Raw genomic sequence first — 16,259 nt, 5'->3', positions numbered from 1 at the left:
TGAACATTTACCCATTGTGGTCAGGTGTACTATATCTTTATATTTAGTAAGGTGTAGTCATGGTGTAAAGGACAGAGTATGATTATGATTAGTAAAAGAAAACAAATACTGAGCAACATCCCCAAACAGGTAATTTCAACTTTAAACTTGTCATTTATTTTGTACGCTCTGGACATGGCTAGTAATAACAAATGCACAGGCAAAATTCTTAAAGCTATGTCTGCAAATGCTAGGAGCTTAGGAGACAAAATTACAGAGCTAATTTCGATAATGACAAGGGATAACCTGGATTTTGTGGCAATTACAGAGTCTTGGTGCAATGAGAATCATGACTGGGACTTAGCTATACCAGGATACAATTTATTTAGGAAGGATAGAATAGGAAGAATAGGAGGACGGGTAGCAATGTATGTGAAAAAAAGCATAAATGCTACTTTAATACAAAATATTGAAGCCAAAACCGAGGCCCTTTGGGTCACCATAGAAACTGGGAAGAAGGACATTATTCGCATTGGGGTGATCTATAGACCACCAGGCCAGGGGCAGGATTTGGACAGGAACCTATTGTTGGACATCTCTAAAATGGCTTTAAAGGGAGAAGTCATAATCATGGGAGACTTTAATTTACCTGATGTAAATTGGGAGGGGTCTTTTGCAAGTTCAGCTACAAGTGGCAAATTTCTACATTCCTTACAGGGAGCATCTCTCAAGCAATTGGTGAGGTAGCCCACTCGCAGAGACTCAATATTAGATCTAATTCTTACAAATGGTAATAGGATATCTGATATATATGTGGGTGAGCATCAAGCAGTGTGGTTTAGTATAAAGACAGGATCCAACTCCTGTCACACAAAAACAAAGGTGTTGGATTTTAGAAATGCTGGCTTTGCAAAAATGGGGAGATGTTTAAGTGATTCATTGGCAGACTGGAGGAACTTGGAAGGAGTGCAGGAGAGGTGGAAAAAACTGAAAAGTGCAATACTAAGTGCAATAGATCTTTGTATCAAAATGGTTAGGAAAAGCACCAGGAAAAGGAAGCCAGTGTGGTTCACAAAAGAAGTATCAACTAGCGTGAAAGCAAAAAAGATGGCTTTTAGGAAATACAAACAGACTCAAAATAATAACGACAAAGTGGTGTATCTGGACAGACGGAAGGATGCTAATAAAGTGATCAGACGTGCAAAGGCAGAAGCTGAGGAGAAAATGGCCCAGTCAGTAGATAAAAGGGGCAAAACTTTTTTTAAGTATATAAGAGAAAATCAAATGGAGGAATAATAAGACTTAAGACAGAGAGTGAGCATTTGGTGGAGGGAGACAAGGCAATAGCAGATCACCTAAATAATTATTTTTGCTCAGTATTTACTACAGAAGAAGGGATGGGGCCACAGTTAAGTTGCAAGGACATTCATAAAAATAAGGTAGATGAAAATACATTTACAGAGGAGAAGGTCCTAACAGAACTTTCAAAACTAAAAGTGGATAAAATCAATGAGACCAGATGGGATACACCCAAGGATACTCAAAGAGCTAAAAGATGTGCTGGTTACACCTTTAACATAATTATTTAACCAGTCACTAAATACAGGTGCTATTCCAGAGGACTGGAAAAGAGCAAATGTAGTTCCACTGCACAAAAGTGTAAGCAAGGAAAAAGCAAGTAACTACAGACCAGTAAGCCTTACATCAGTAGTAGGGAAAGTAATGGAAAAACTATTAAAAGAAAGAGTAGTGGACTATCTTAAATCAAACAACTTACAGGATCCAAAATAGCATGGATTTACTGGTGGGAGATCATGCCAAACACATCTTATTGACTTTTTTGACTCTGTGATGAAAATAATAGATCAAGGGGGAGCTGTAGATGTAGCATATCTAGACTTTAGTAAGGCATTTGACACTGTCCCACATCGCAGACTGCTAAATAAACTTGAAAGCCTGGGGGTGGATTATAAATCAGTTAAATGGATAAGAACCTGGCTGCAGGATAGGAAACAGACAGTCATAGTTAATGGAGTGCAATCTATGGAGGGAAATGTTACCAGTGGAGTACCCCAGGGATCTGTACTTGGTCCAGTTCTCTTTAATATCTTTGTTGGTGACATTGCAGATGGTATTGAAGGGAAGATATGCCTTTTTGCAGATGATATAAAGATATGCAACAGGGTAGACACACCGGGAGGGGTCAAACAAATGATTAATGATCTAGGTAGACTTGAGAAATGGTCAAGAACGTGGCAACTAGAGTTTAATGCTAAAAAATGCAAAATCATGCACTTGGGTCTCAAAAACCCAAAGGCTAAATATAGTATCAAGGGTACTATAATGGAAACTACTGAAGAGGAAAGAGATTTAGAAGTCACTATTTCAAGTGACTTGAAGGCAGGAAAGCAATGCAACAAAGCAATGAGAAAGGCAAGTCAGATGCTTGGTTGCATAGGGAGAGGAATCAGTAGCAGGAAAAAAAGAAGTGATAATGCCACTGTATAGGTCATTGGTACGGCCCCATCTGGAATACTGTGTCCAGTTCTGGAGACCCTATCTCCAGAAGGATATAAATACATTAGAGAGTGTACAAAGAAGGGCAACTAAAATAGTGCATGGCCTACATCACAAAACTTACCCAGAAAGGCTAAAAGATCTTAACATGTATAGTTTGGAGGAGAGAAGGGAAAGGGGGGACATGATAGAAACTTTCAAATATATCAAGGGTCTTAACAAAGTTCAGGAGGGAAACATTCTTCAAAGGAAAATAAGTATTAGAACTCGAGGGCATACATTGAGACTGGAGGGGGGGGTTCAGGGGAAATTTAAGGAAAAATTACTTCACAGAAAGGGTAGTGGATAAGTGGAATAGCCTCCCATCAGAGGTGGTAGAGGCTAAGACTGTAGGGCAATTTAAACATGCTTGGGACAGGCATATGAATATCCTTACAAAGAATTAAGGTTAAAAAGCGTTGAGATTGCCTAAAGGATAAAATAAAAAAGGGGCAGACTAGATGGGCCAAGTGGTTCTTATCTGCCGTCAAATTCTATGTTTCTATGTTACCTCTGTGTCGTCAAGTATACTATCCATCCATACCTGTGGTGCATTTAAGTTTTGCGCAGTATATATAATAGAAGGACAGTGCATAATTTTGCTGACCACCAGTATATGATATATAGCAGTACGGTACAGTAGGCCACTGCTCTACCTACCTCTGTGTCGTCAAGTATACTATCCCTTCATACACGTGGTGCATATAAATTTTGCGCAGTATATATAGTAGGAGGACAGTGCATAATTTTGCTGACCACCAGTATATAATATATAGCAGTACGGTACAGTGGGCTACTGCTCTACCTACCTCTGTGTCATCAAGTATACTATCCATCCATACCTGTGGTGCATTTTAGTTGTTGTGCGCAGTAGTAGGAGGACAGTGCATAAATTTGCTGACCACCAGTATATAATATATAGCAGTACGGTACAGTAGGCCACTGCTCTACCTACCTCTGTGTCGTCAAGTATACTATCCATCCATACCTGTGGTGCATTTAAGTTTTGTGCAGTATATATAGTAGGAGGACAGTGCATAATTTTGCTGACCACCAGTATATAATATATAGAAGTACGGTACAGTAGGCCACTGCTCTACCTACCTCTGTGTCGTCAAGTATACTATCCATCCATACCTGTGGTGCATTTAAGTTTTGCACAGTATATATAGTAGGAGGACAGTGCATAATTTTGCTGACCACCAGTATATAATATATAGCAGTACGGTACAGTAGGCCACTGCTCTACCTACCTCTGTGTCGTCAAGTATACTATCCATCCATACCTGTGGTGTATTTAAGTTTTGCGCAGTATATATAGTAGGAGGACAGTGCATAATTTTGCTGACCACCAGTATATAATATACAGCAGTACGGTACAGTAGTCCACAGCTCTACCTACCTCTGTGTCATCAAGTATACTATCCATCCATACCTGTGGTGCATTTAAGTTTTGCGCAGTATATATAGTAGGAGGACAGTGCATAATTTTGCTGACCACCAGTATATAATATATAGCAGTACGGTACAGTGGGCTACTGCTCTACCTACCTCTGTGTCATCAAGTATACTATCCATCCATACCTGTGGTGCATTTTAGTTGTTGTGCGCAGTAGTAGGAGGACAGTGCATAATTTTGCTGACCACCAGTATATAATATACAGCAGTACGGTACAGTAGGCCACTGCTCTACCTACCTCTGTGTCGTCAAGTATACTATCCATCCATACCTGTGGTGCATTTAAGTTTTGTGCAGTATATATAGTAGGAGGACAGTGCATAATTTTGCTGACCACCAGTATGTAATATATAGAAGTACGGTACAGTAGGCCACTGCTCTACCTACCTCTGTGTCGTCAAGTATACTATCCATCCATACCTGTGGTGCATTTAAGTTTTGCGCAGTATATATAGTAGGAGGACAGTGCATAATTTTGCTGACCACCAGTATATAATATATAGCAGTACGGTACAGTAGGCCACTGCTCTACCTACCTCTGTGTCGTCAAGTATACTATCCATCCATACCTGTGGTGCATTTAAGTTTTGCGCAGTATATATAGTAGGAGGACAGTACATAATTTTGCTGACCACCAGTATATAATATATAGAAGTACGGTACAGTAGGCCACTGCTCTACCTACCTCTGTGTCGTCAAGTATACTATCCATCCATACCTGTGGTGCATTTAAGTTTTGCGCAGTATATATAGTAGGAGGACAGTGCATAATTTTGCTGACCACCAGTATATAATATACAGCAGTACAATACAGTAGTCCACAGCTCTACCTACCTCTGTGTCATCAAGTATACTATCCATCCATACCTGTGGTGCATTTAAGTTTTGCGCAGTATATATAGTAGGAGGACAGTACATAATTTTGCTGACCACCAGTATATAATATATAGCAGTACGGTACAGTAGGCAACTGCTCTACCTACCTCTGTGTCGTCAAGTATACTATCCATCCATACCTGTGGTGCATTTTAGTTGTTGTGCGCAGTAGTAGGAGGACAGTGCATAATTTTGCTGACCACCAGTATATAATATATAGCAGTATGGTAAAGTAGGCCATTGCTATTGATATATTACTGGCATATAATACCACACATTAAAAAATGGAGAACAAAAATGTGGAGGGTAAAATAGGGAAAGATCAAGATCCATTTCCACCTCGTGCTGCAGCTGCTGCCACTAGTCATGGCCGAGATAATGAAATGCCATCAACGTCGTCTGCCAAGGCCGATGCCCAATGTCATAGTAGAGAGCATGTAAAATCTAAAAAACAAAAGTTCAGTAAAATGACCCAAAAATCTAAATTAAAAGTGTCTGATGCCATTTACGACACAGAGTGGCAAGGAACGGCTGAGGCCCTCTCCTATGTTCCTCATGACTAGTGGGTCAGCTTCACATGAGGATGGAAGCACTCATCCTCCCACTAGAAAAATTAAAAGACCTCATCTTCCCACTAGAAAAATTAAAAGACCTAAGCTGGCAAAAGCACAGCAAAGAACTGTGCGTTCTTCTAAATCACAAGTCCCCAAGGAGAGTCCAATTGTGTCGGTTGCGATGCCTGACCTTCCCAACACTGGACGGGAAGAGGTGGCACCTTCCACCATTTGCACGTCCCCTGCAAGTGCTGGAAGGAGCACCCGCAGTCCAGTTTCTGATAGTAAAATTGAAGATGTCACTGTTGAAGTACACCAGGATGAGGATATGGGTGTTGCTGGCGCTGAGGAGGAAATTGACAAGGAGGATTCTGAGGGTGAGGTGGTTTGTTTAAGTCAGGCACCCGGGGAGACACCTGTTGTCCGTGGGACGAATATGGCCATTGACATGCCTGGTCAAATTACAAAAAAAATCACCTCTTCGGTGTGGAATTATTTCAACAGAAATGTGGACAACTGGTGTCAAGCCGTGTGTTGCCTTTGTCAAGCTGTAATAAGTAAGGGTAATGACGTTCACCACCTAGGAACATCCTCCCTTATACGTCACCTAGAGCGCATTCATCAGAAGTCATTGACAAGTTCAAAAACTTTGGGTGACAGCAAAAGCAGTCCACTGCCAACTAAATCCCTTCCTCTTGTAACCAAGCTCCTGCAAACCACACCACCAACTCCCTCAGTGTCAATTTCCTCCTTAGTCAGGAAAGCCAATAGTCCTGCAGGCCATGTCACTGGCAAGTCTGACGAGTCCTTTCCTGCCTGGGATTCCTCCGATGGATCCTTGAGTGTAACGCCTACTGCTGCTGGCGCTGCTGTTGTTGTTGCTGCTGGCAGTCGATCATCATCCCAGAGGGGAAGTCGGAAGACCACTTGTACTACTTCCAGTAAGCAATTGACTGTCCAACAGTCCTTTGCGAGGAAGATGAAATATCACAGCAGTCATCCTGCTGCAAAGCGGATTACTCAGACCTTGGAAGCCTGGGTGGTGTTAAACGTGTTTCCGGTATCCACCGTTAATTCACAGGAAACTAGAGAATTGCTTGAGGTACTGTGTCCCCGGTACCAAATACCATCTAGGTTCCATTTCTCTAGGCAGGCGATACCAAGAATGACCCAGTGACGGAGAAGCCTTGTCGATCGGCCTGGGGGCTTAACCCTATATCTGCAGATATACGCAACTAAGATCTCCGTATTATCTGACTATTATGTAGTAATATTTTTCACTTGGTGTGCATTAGGGAACACAGTTTTTTCCTACACAGAATTACCCCTCCCTTTTAGCACCTGAGTGACATTACAATCTGATTGAGCAGCTTTCCATTTTTTGTATTGATACCAAGAATGTACACAGACCTCAGAAAAAGAGTCACCAGTGTCCTAAAAAATGCAGTTGTACCCAATGTCCACTTAACCACGGACATGTGGACAAGTGGAGTAGGGCAGACTAAGGACTATATGACTGTGACAGCCGACTGGGTAGATGTATTGCCTCCCGCAGCAAGAACAGCAGCGGCGGCACCAGTAGCAGCATCTCGCAAACGCCAACTCGTTCCTAGGCAGGCTACACTTTGTATCACCGCTTTCCATAAGAGGCACACAGCTGACAACCTCTTACGGAAACTGAGGAACATCATCGCAGAATGGCTTACCTCAATTGGACTCTCCTGGGGATTTGTGACATCGGACAACGCCACCAATATTGTGCGTGCATTACATGTGGGCAAATTCCAGCACGTCCCATGTATCACACTCGCGGCGCTGCGGCTGCCGCGCCTACCGCTCCGGGTGCGCTGGGTCTCTCGGCGCTCGCCGCCCCCGGTGGGCACCGTGTTGTTGCGTCTTGCTGGCGCTGCCTCCAGGGGGTTACCGTGGTGTGGGCGCCGCCATTGCACCTGGCGTTCACGGGAGCGTGGTGGGTGAGTGACGTCATCGGCCCCTTCCGCCAATTGCGAGAGAGCGGGAAGTTCAAAGGAAGATGCCGTGCAGAGCTCCGGCGCCTGAGTATCGTCTCTTCTATGATCACCAGTGCTAGCAGCGTTCAGTGAGTTCTCTAACTGAACGTCTCCTGTGTACCAGCGTTTGCAGAGTATCTCTCAGTGGAACATTCCTTGTGCTTCCAGCGTTTGCAGAGTATCACTCAGTTGAACATTCCTTGTGCTTCCAGCGTTTGCAGAGTATCACTCAGTGGAACAATCACTGTGCTACCAGCGTTACAGTGTATCACCCAGTGGAACATACACTGTGCTACCAGCGTTACAGTGTATCACCTAGTGGAACATTCACTGTGCTATCAGCGTTACAGTGTATCACCTAGTGGAACATTCACTGTGCTACCAGCGTTACAGTGTATCACTCAGTGGAACAATCACTGTGCTACCAGCGTTACAGTGTATCACTCAGTGGAACATTCACTGTGCTACCAGCGTTACAGTGTATCACTCAGTGGGACATTCTCTGAGTTACAGTGTTTCTCTTAAGGGGACACCTCCTGTGTTTCCTGTATTACATGATATCTCCAAGTGGAATGCCTTCCATACTTCCAGAGTTACACTGAATCTTAAATCCTCATTCATTTCTTCAACATCGCTCACAAGCTTCTCATTTCTTCAACATCGCTCACAAGCTTCTCATTCTTCAAACATCGCTCACAAATTCTTCATTCTTCAGTGTGCTTCACCATCATTCTCAAATCCTCATTCATTTCTTCAGCAACGCTCACAAGTTCTTCATTCTTCTGTGTGCTTCACCATCGTTCTCAAATCCTCATTCATTTCTTCAGCAACGCTCACAAGTTCTTCATTCTTCTGTGTGCTTCACCATCGTTCTCAAATCATCATTTAATTTTTCAGCATTATACGCCAGTGACTATGACTAGTTCTGCATGAGGAAAACCTACATCCGGCCATCCCTGCTCTGGCCCAGCTGTGGTTCCTCCTTCCGATCATTGGAAGAACCCCCGAATTCTCAACACTCCAAACCCAGGTCAGTGACAGTATACTCAGGCCACATGGACCCGGGAGATCGGAACCCAGAATCAAGTGCCATCCAAAACTTAGTTTCCCGAGTTTAGAGTCAGGAGGCGGCACAGGGCCAGGTGATGCAGTATCTCCAGGAATTATCCGGCCGGCTGGATCAAATTCAGGCTTCCCTGGCTTCTGTAGTTCCGGCTCCAGTTCCAGTACCCGCTCCAGGGGTTGCCATCAGTAATGTTCAATCCTTGTCCGGAACCAGGTCACGCCTTCAGCTTCCCACTCCCTCTCGCTATAATGGGAATCCAAAGAAATGCCGTGGTTTTCTCAATCAATGCGAGGTGCATTTTGAACTTCTCTCACACAACTTCCCCACGGATCAGGCCAAAGTGGCATACATTATTTCCTTGCTTGAAGGTTCAACGTTGGATTGGGTGTCTCCGTTGTGGGTGCGATCTGACCCTTTGGTTTCCAGTTACACCAATTTCATCGCGTCATTCCGAAGGATTTTTGACGAGCCCGGCAGAATGACCGCTGCTTCCTCGGACCTGCTCCGAGTCCGTCAAGGCTCCCGTTCAGTGGGACAGTATGTGATTCACTTCCAGACCATAGCCTCGGAACTACGCTGGAATAATGATGCTCTCCGGGCCGCTTTCTGGAACGGGCTCTCCGACCGTCTAAAAGACGAGTTGGTCACTAGGGATCTGCCAGATTCCTTAGAACAGTTGATCTCACTCTGCGTTAAGGTGGATCTCCGCATGCAGGAACGAGGTGGCGAACGTAGTCGGTCGGATCGATCCAGATTCCTGTCTCTCCCGTCTAAGCAAACAGTTACCCCAAGTTCGCATGAACCCTTGCAAATCAATCGATCCCGGCTGTCCCCGGAAGAACGACAGCTCCGTCGTGAGGGTAAACTCTGCCTCTACTGTGGAGCCGCGGATCACTTTATCAAATACTGCAAGTCCCGTCCGGGAAATGGGCAGTCCTAGCTTGTTCCGGAGAAGTCGAGTTAGGGGTTACATCTAAATCTTCTCCGACAGTGGATTGTTTACTCTCCGTGTCTCTGTTTTCTGAGTCTATAGCTAAACCTGTTAAAGCCCTGCTGTCTGGGCTTACAGTTACAGTCTGTCAAATTACCTATTACGTTGACCGCCATCAATGGTACCAAAATATCTAATGGTCTTATTACAAGTCGCACAGAGCCAATCAAGCTGCAGGTCGGAGCTCTGCATCAAGAACATCTGGAGTTCCTAGTAATTCCGGAGATGCCTCACGATCTTGTTCTTGGTCTACCTTGGCTTAGAATTCACAATCCTCACGTCAACTGGAAGTCGTCACAAATAGTGTCCTGGAGTTCGTTTTGTCACTCTAATTGTCTCACTCCTGTTTACCCGCTCCGTGCATCTTCCAAGTCGGATGAGGAGTTTATTCCAGAGGCCTATCGGGAGTTCACAGATGTTTTTTCAGAACAGGCGGCCGATCAGTTACTACCACATAGACCCTGGGACTGTCCCATTGAGCTTATCCCAGGGAGAATGCCACCTCGGGGACGCACATATCCCTTATCATTACCCGAGACCCAAGCTATGTCGGACTACATCAAGTCTAATCTGCTGAAAGGATTAATTCGCCCCTCTACCTCCCCGGCTGGAGCAGGGTTTTTTTTCGTGAAGAAGGACGGAGGGTTAAGACCATGTATTGATTATCGTGGCTTAAACGATATCACCAATAAGAACAAATACCCTCTACCACTAATCACGGAGCTATTTGATAGGGTTCGTGGAGCCCACGTTTTCACTAAGCTCGACTTAAGAGGAGCCTATAATTTGATGCGTATCCGACAGGGGGACGAATGGAAGACGGCCTTTAATACCAGGGATGGGCATTACGAGTATCTGGTAATGCCGTTTGGCCTCAGCAATGCCCCTGCCATTTTTCAGGGATTTGTAAATGAAATCTTCCGAGATATGTTATATCAAAGTGTAGTGGTGTACTTGGATGACATTCTGATATTTTCTAAGAATCTTGCAGAGCACAGAGTACAGGTCAAAGAAGTACTTCTTCGCCTACGAAGGAATCATCTCTACGGCAAGATTTCCAAATGTGTCTTCGAGGTCCCTTCAATTCCATTCCTCGGATATGTCATCTCAGGTACGGAGCTTCGCATGGATCCGGAGAAACTCACTGCCATTCGGGACTGGACTCAGCCTCTCTCCTTGAAAGCGGTACAAAGATTTCTGGGCTTTGCAAATTACTACCGGAAATTTATAAAGGGATTTTCTACCATTGTTGCACCTATTACTGCCCTAACCAAAAAGGGGTCTGACCCAAGTCACTGGTCTTCAGAAGCTGAAGTAGCGTTTGCCCGGTTGAAATTAGCCTTCATGTCTGCTCCGGTACTCCAACAACCAAATTTTTCTAAACCATTCTTCTTGGAAGTCGATGCTTCTTCAGTAGGCATCGGTGCCGTTCTTTCACAGTACTCCTCTGATGGGAAGTTACATCCATGTGGTTTCCATTCTCGTAAGTTCTCTCCTGCTGAACGAAACTACACCATTGGAGATCAGGAGCTTTTAGCAATAAACTCTGCCCTAGAAGAATGGAGGTACTTATTGCAAGGTGCAAAACATCTAATTACGATCTATACCGACCACCAGAACTTGTTGTATATCAAGACGGCCCAGTGCTTGAATTCCCGTCAAGCTAGATGGGTGTTAAGGCTGATGCTCTGTCTCGTTATTTAACGGCCTTGGATGAGGAGAATTCCTTTGAAAAGAGTTTGATTCTCAGTCCAGTCTCTATTTCAGCAGCTCCCACTACTCTGGGTCCTCCTCCTGGGAGAATGTCTGTACCAGTTGAATTTCGTCCAAAGTTGCTGCTGTGGGCTCATATCTCCAAGTTTTCCGATCATCCTGGTGTTCAAAAAATGTGTGAATTTCTACGAAGGTCATATTGGTGGGACACCATGAAGAAGGATATACAAGATTATGTCAACTCATGTCCTCAATGTGCTCAGCACAAAACTCTTCGTCTGCCTCCTGCGGGGTTGCTTCGTCCACTGTCCATTCCTAAGAAGCACTGGACCCATATTTCCATGGACTTTGTTACTGAATTACCCCTCTCCAAGGGTTACAATACCATCTGGGTGATTATTGACCGCTTTTCAAAAATGGCACATTTTGTTCCGTTGTCCGGGTTACCAACGGCTCCCAAGTTGGCTTTACTATTTATTTGTGAACACTTCCGCCTGCACGGGTTACCTCGGGAGATAGTCTCTGATCGAGGGGTACAGTTCACTGCTAGATTCCGGAGGGCCCTCTGTTCAGCTTTACAAATAAAACTCAAGTTCTCATCTGCTTACCATCCACAAACCAATGGGCAGACTGAACGCGTCAATCAAGATTTAGAGACTTTTCTCCGCGTTTATCTTTCTCCTTCGCAGGACGATTGGGTGGAATTGTTGCCCTGGGCCGAGTTTGCCCATAACCATCTGTATCACTCTTCCACTGGTGAGTCTCCATTCTTCATTACTTATGGATTCCATCCACGAGTTCCAGAATTACCCATCTCTCCTTCGGAGGATGTTCCTGCTGCAGCTTCTACTCTCCAGCACTTCAGTCAAATCTGGAGTAAGTTCAAATGGGTTTTGGAGAGATGCCTAGCTGGGCGCAATGCAGCTAAGGTGTAAAAGGCCCGGGTAAATGTCACCACATTTAAAACAAAGAATACAATACAAGAATGTTAGGCCCCTACTGCACACTCAGCGCAATAACGATATATAAATGTATACACACGTCCCTTTGTTCTTTTTCTTATATTTAGATGCTGATAAATCCTTCTTTCAGATCTTCTAAGGACTTGATCTCTATTTCGTGGACTCCAAAAATGTGAAGACAAAATAAAAGATAACAACCACCAATGTGTAGTATTCTCTGATTTATAGCAAGTCCTATATCAATTGTCCTTATATTGCAGTCTTAACTCCAGCGTACCAGGACTCACACAAAATCAGGTTAGTATGTGCTCATAAAGGTATCTTTTGTTTCTTTCTTTTACTTTCAGTCATCCAGTGTTCAATTCACCTTACAATGTGACAATACTGTGAAGTGCTAAAGTGAAGAACAGTCTGACTGGGAGCGTACCCTCAGACTCACATAAACAGTGCAGATTGCACACACATCTAGGTTTCTTTAGGGTGTCGCGTACTGCGTACCCGAACTCACACTGCCCGAAGAGGGATGACTCTCATAAAGGTATCTTTCAGGAATTGTAGACCCTCAGTCTCTTCTTCTCCCAGAATTCTTGTACAATCAGTGTTACCATGAAAAAATAAAATATGCAATAATGTGTAGAACGTCCTTATAGAACAATAAAAAATTCTATAAGGCTAAACCAAAACGTACCTAAACACAAAATTTGTGCCAAAAGGAAGGACCCAGTTATGTCCTTCCTTATGTTCTCTTTATGTGTAAAGCTCTATCGCAACGTGTAAAACCAAACAGTGAAAAAAGAAATTTGTGGAAAAACGGGAGTCATATGGGATGCGTACCCCAAAACTTACAGAAACAATTCAGATGGTAAGTACATCAGGGTATCTTTAAGGTATTTTGTGTAGCGTACCAGAACTCACACAATAGGGTGTAAAGTGACTCCTGTAAAGGTTTCTTTTGTCTCCTATTTTCCTCCTGTTCATACGCCTCCGCCCCTTCCGGTTATATATGGGCTCGGTAGAACAAGGAAAAAGAAAAGAACACAAAATTGTGTAGGAAGTTCTGGGATATAAAAATAATATCACCAAAGGATAATTCAATTAGGGCATACCCCACTCACATAGATAGAGAGAGGTATGCACATATCAAGGTATCTTTCATGTATTCTTAATCTCAAATAGATCGGGTTTCATGTATGAAAAAAGGACCTTCCGTAGAGAATTGGTCACTCAAAGGATGCGTACCACAACACTCACAGAGGCAGGACAGGAATCAAACACATAATGGTATCTTTGGTGTATATAATATCCCAAACAGTTCCGTACCCAGACTCACACTCTGAAGTGGAATGCAGCTCCTATCAAGGTATCTTTTACTGTGTATTCAATGGGGTATACCTCCTTCCAGCTTATGTCCACCCGAGAGGCATATATCCATAGGTTTTTTTCATAAAAAACAGATTTATTGATACAAACGGTAAAAGTCCATAGGATGGAGAACCATCCACATGAAAAAAATCAATCAATAGAAAAAAAATAATAAAAAAAATATAATTTTTTTTTTAAAAATACATGAAAGATACCTTGATATGTGCATACCTCTCTCTATCTATGTGAGTGGGGTATGCCCTAATTGAATTATCCTTTGGTGATATTATTTTTATATCCCAGAACTTCCTACACAATTTTGTGTTCTTTTCTTTTTCCTTGTTCTACCGAGCCCATATATAACCGGAAGGGGCGGAGGCGTATGAACAGGAGGAAAATAGGAGACAAAAGAAACCTTTACAGGAGTCACTTTACACCCTATTGTGTGAGTTCTGGTACGCTACACAAAATACCTTAAAGATACCCTGATGTACTTACCATCTGAATTGTTTCTGTGAGTTTTGGGGTACGCATCCCATATGACTCCCGTTTTTCCACAAATTTCTTTTTTCACTGTTTGGTTTTACACGTTGCGATAGAGCTTTACACATAAAGAGAACATAAGGAAGGACATAACTGGGTCCTTCCTTTTGGCACAAATTTTGTGTTTAGGTACGTTTTGGTTTAGCCTTATAGAATATTTTATTGTTCTATAAGGACGTTCTACACATTATTGCATATTTTATTTTTTCATGGTAACACTGATTGTACAAGAATTCTGGGAGAAGAAGAGACTGAGGGTCTACAATTCCTGAAAGATACCTTTATGAGAGTCATCCCTCTTCGGGCAGTGTGAGTTCGGGTACGCAGTACGCGACACCCTAAAGAAACCTAGATGTGTGTGCCATCTGCACTGTTTATGTGAGTCTGAGGGTACGCTCCCAGTCAGACTGTTCTTCACTTTAGCACTTCACAGTATTGTCACATTGTAAGGTGAATTGAACACTGGATGACTGAAAGTAAAAGAAAGAAACAAAAGATACCTTTATGAGCACATACTAATCTGATTTTGTGTGAGTCCTGGTACGCTGGAGTTAAGACTGCAATATAAGGACAATTGATATAGGACTTGCTATAAATCAGAGAATACTACACATTGGTGGTTGTTATCTTTTATTTTGTCTTCACATTTTTGGAGTCCACGAAATAGAGATCAAGTCCTTAGAAGATCTGAAAGAAGGATTCATCAGCATCTAAATATAAGAAAAAGAACAAAGAAATCTGGAGTAAGGTTCATGCTAATCTCAAAAAAATCTCTGGCCGCCACAAATTCTTTGCGAATAGAAAACGGCGAGCAGCTCCTCAATACAAAGTTGGTGACAGGGTATGGCTCTCTACCCGCAATCTTCGTTTAAGAGTGCCCGCTATGAAGTTTGCTCCGAGGTTCATCGGTCCTTACCCTGTTTTGCAAGTCCTGAACCCGGTTGCCTGCAAATTGGGGTTGCCTTCCCACTTTCGGGTACCAAATTCGTTCCATGTTTCTCTTCTTCGTCCCCTCATCTTAAATCGGTTCCATTCAGAGTCTCCAAGGCCGAACTCGGTAGAGACTGAAGCTGGAACAGAATTTGAAATCAAAGCTATTCTTGACTCTCGTTATCTTCACAAGAATTTACAGTATCTGGCAGAATGGAAAGGTTATGGTCCTGAGGAGAGGAGCTGGGTCAAAGCTTCTGAAGTCACTGCTCCCCGACAAGTCCGGATCTTTCATTCTAAGCATCCCACGAAACCAGGAAAGTGTCCAGGGGCCACTCCTAGAGGAGGGGGTACTGTCACACTCACAGCGCTGCGGCTGCCGCGCTTACCGCTCCGGGGTGCGCTGGGTCTCTCGGCGGTCGCCGCCCCCGGTGGGCACCGGGTTGTTGCGTCTTGCTGGCACTGCCTCCGGCGGGTTCCCGGGGTGTGGGCGCCGCCATTGCGCCTGGCGTTCACGGGAGCATGGTGGGCGAGTGACATCATCGGCCCCTTCCGCCAATTGGGAGAGAGTGGGAAGTTCAAAGGAAGACGCCGTGCAGAGCTCCGGCGCCTGAGTATCGTCTCTTCTATGATCACCAGTGCTAGCAGCGTTCAGTGAGTTCTCTAACTGAACGTCTCCTGTGTACCAGAGTTTGCAGAGTATCTCTCAGTGGAACATTCCTTGTGCTTCCAGCGTTTGCAGAGTATCACTCAGTGGAACATTCCTTGTGCTTCCAGCGTTTGCAGAGTATCACTCAGTGGAACAATCACTGTGCTACCAGCGTTACAGTGTATCACCTAGTGGAACAATCACTGTGCTACCAGCGTTACAGTGTATCACCTAGTGGAACATTCACTGTGCTACCAGTGTTACAGTGTATCACCTAGTGGAACATTCACTGTGCTACCAGCGTTACAGTGTATCACTCAGTGGAACAATCACTGTGCTACCTGCGTTACAGTGTATCACTCAGTGGAACATTCACTGTGCTACCAGCGTTACAGTGTATCACTCAGTGGAACATTCACTGTGCTACCAGCGTTACAGTGTATCACTCAGTGGGACATTCTCTGAGTTACAGTGTTTCTCTTAAGGGGACATCTCCTGTGTTTCCCGTATTACATGATATCTCCAAGTGGAACGCCTTCCATACTTCCAGAGTTACACTGAATCTTAAATCCTCATTCATTTCTTCAACATCGCTCACAAGCTTCTCATT

This window comes from Pseudophryne corroboree, chromosome 1, assembly GCF_028390025.1.
Source record: "Pseudophryne corroboree isolate aPseCor3 chromosome 1, aPseCor3.hap2, whole genome shotgun sequence".
Taxonomy (NCBI): domain Eukaryota; kingdom Metazoa; phylum Chordata; class Amphibia; order Anura; family Myobatrachidae; genus Pseudophryne; species Pseudophryne corroboree.
Note: the sequence above shows the minus strand (reverse complement) of the source record.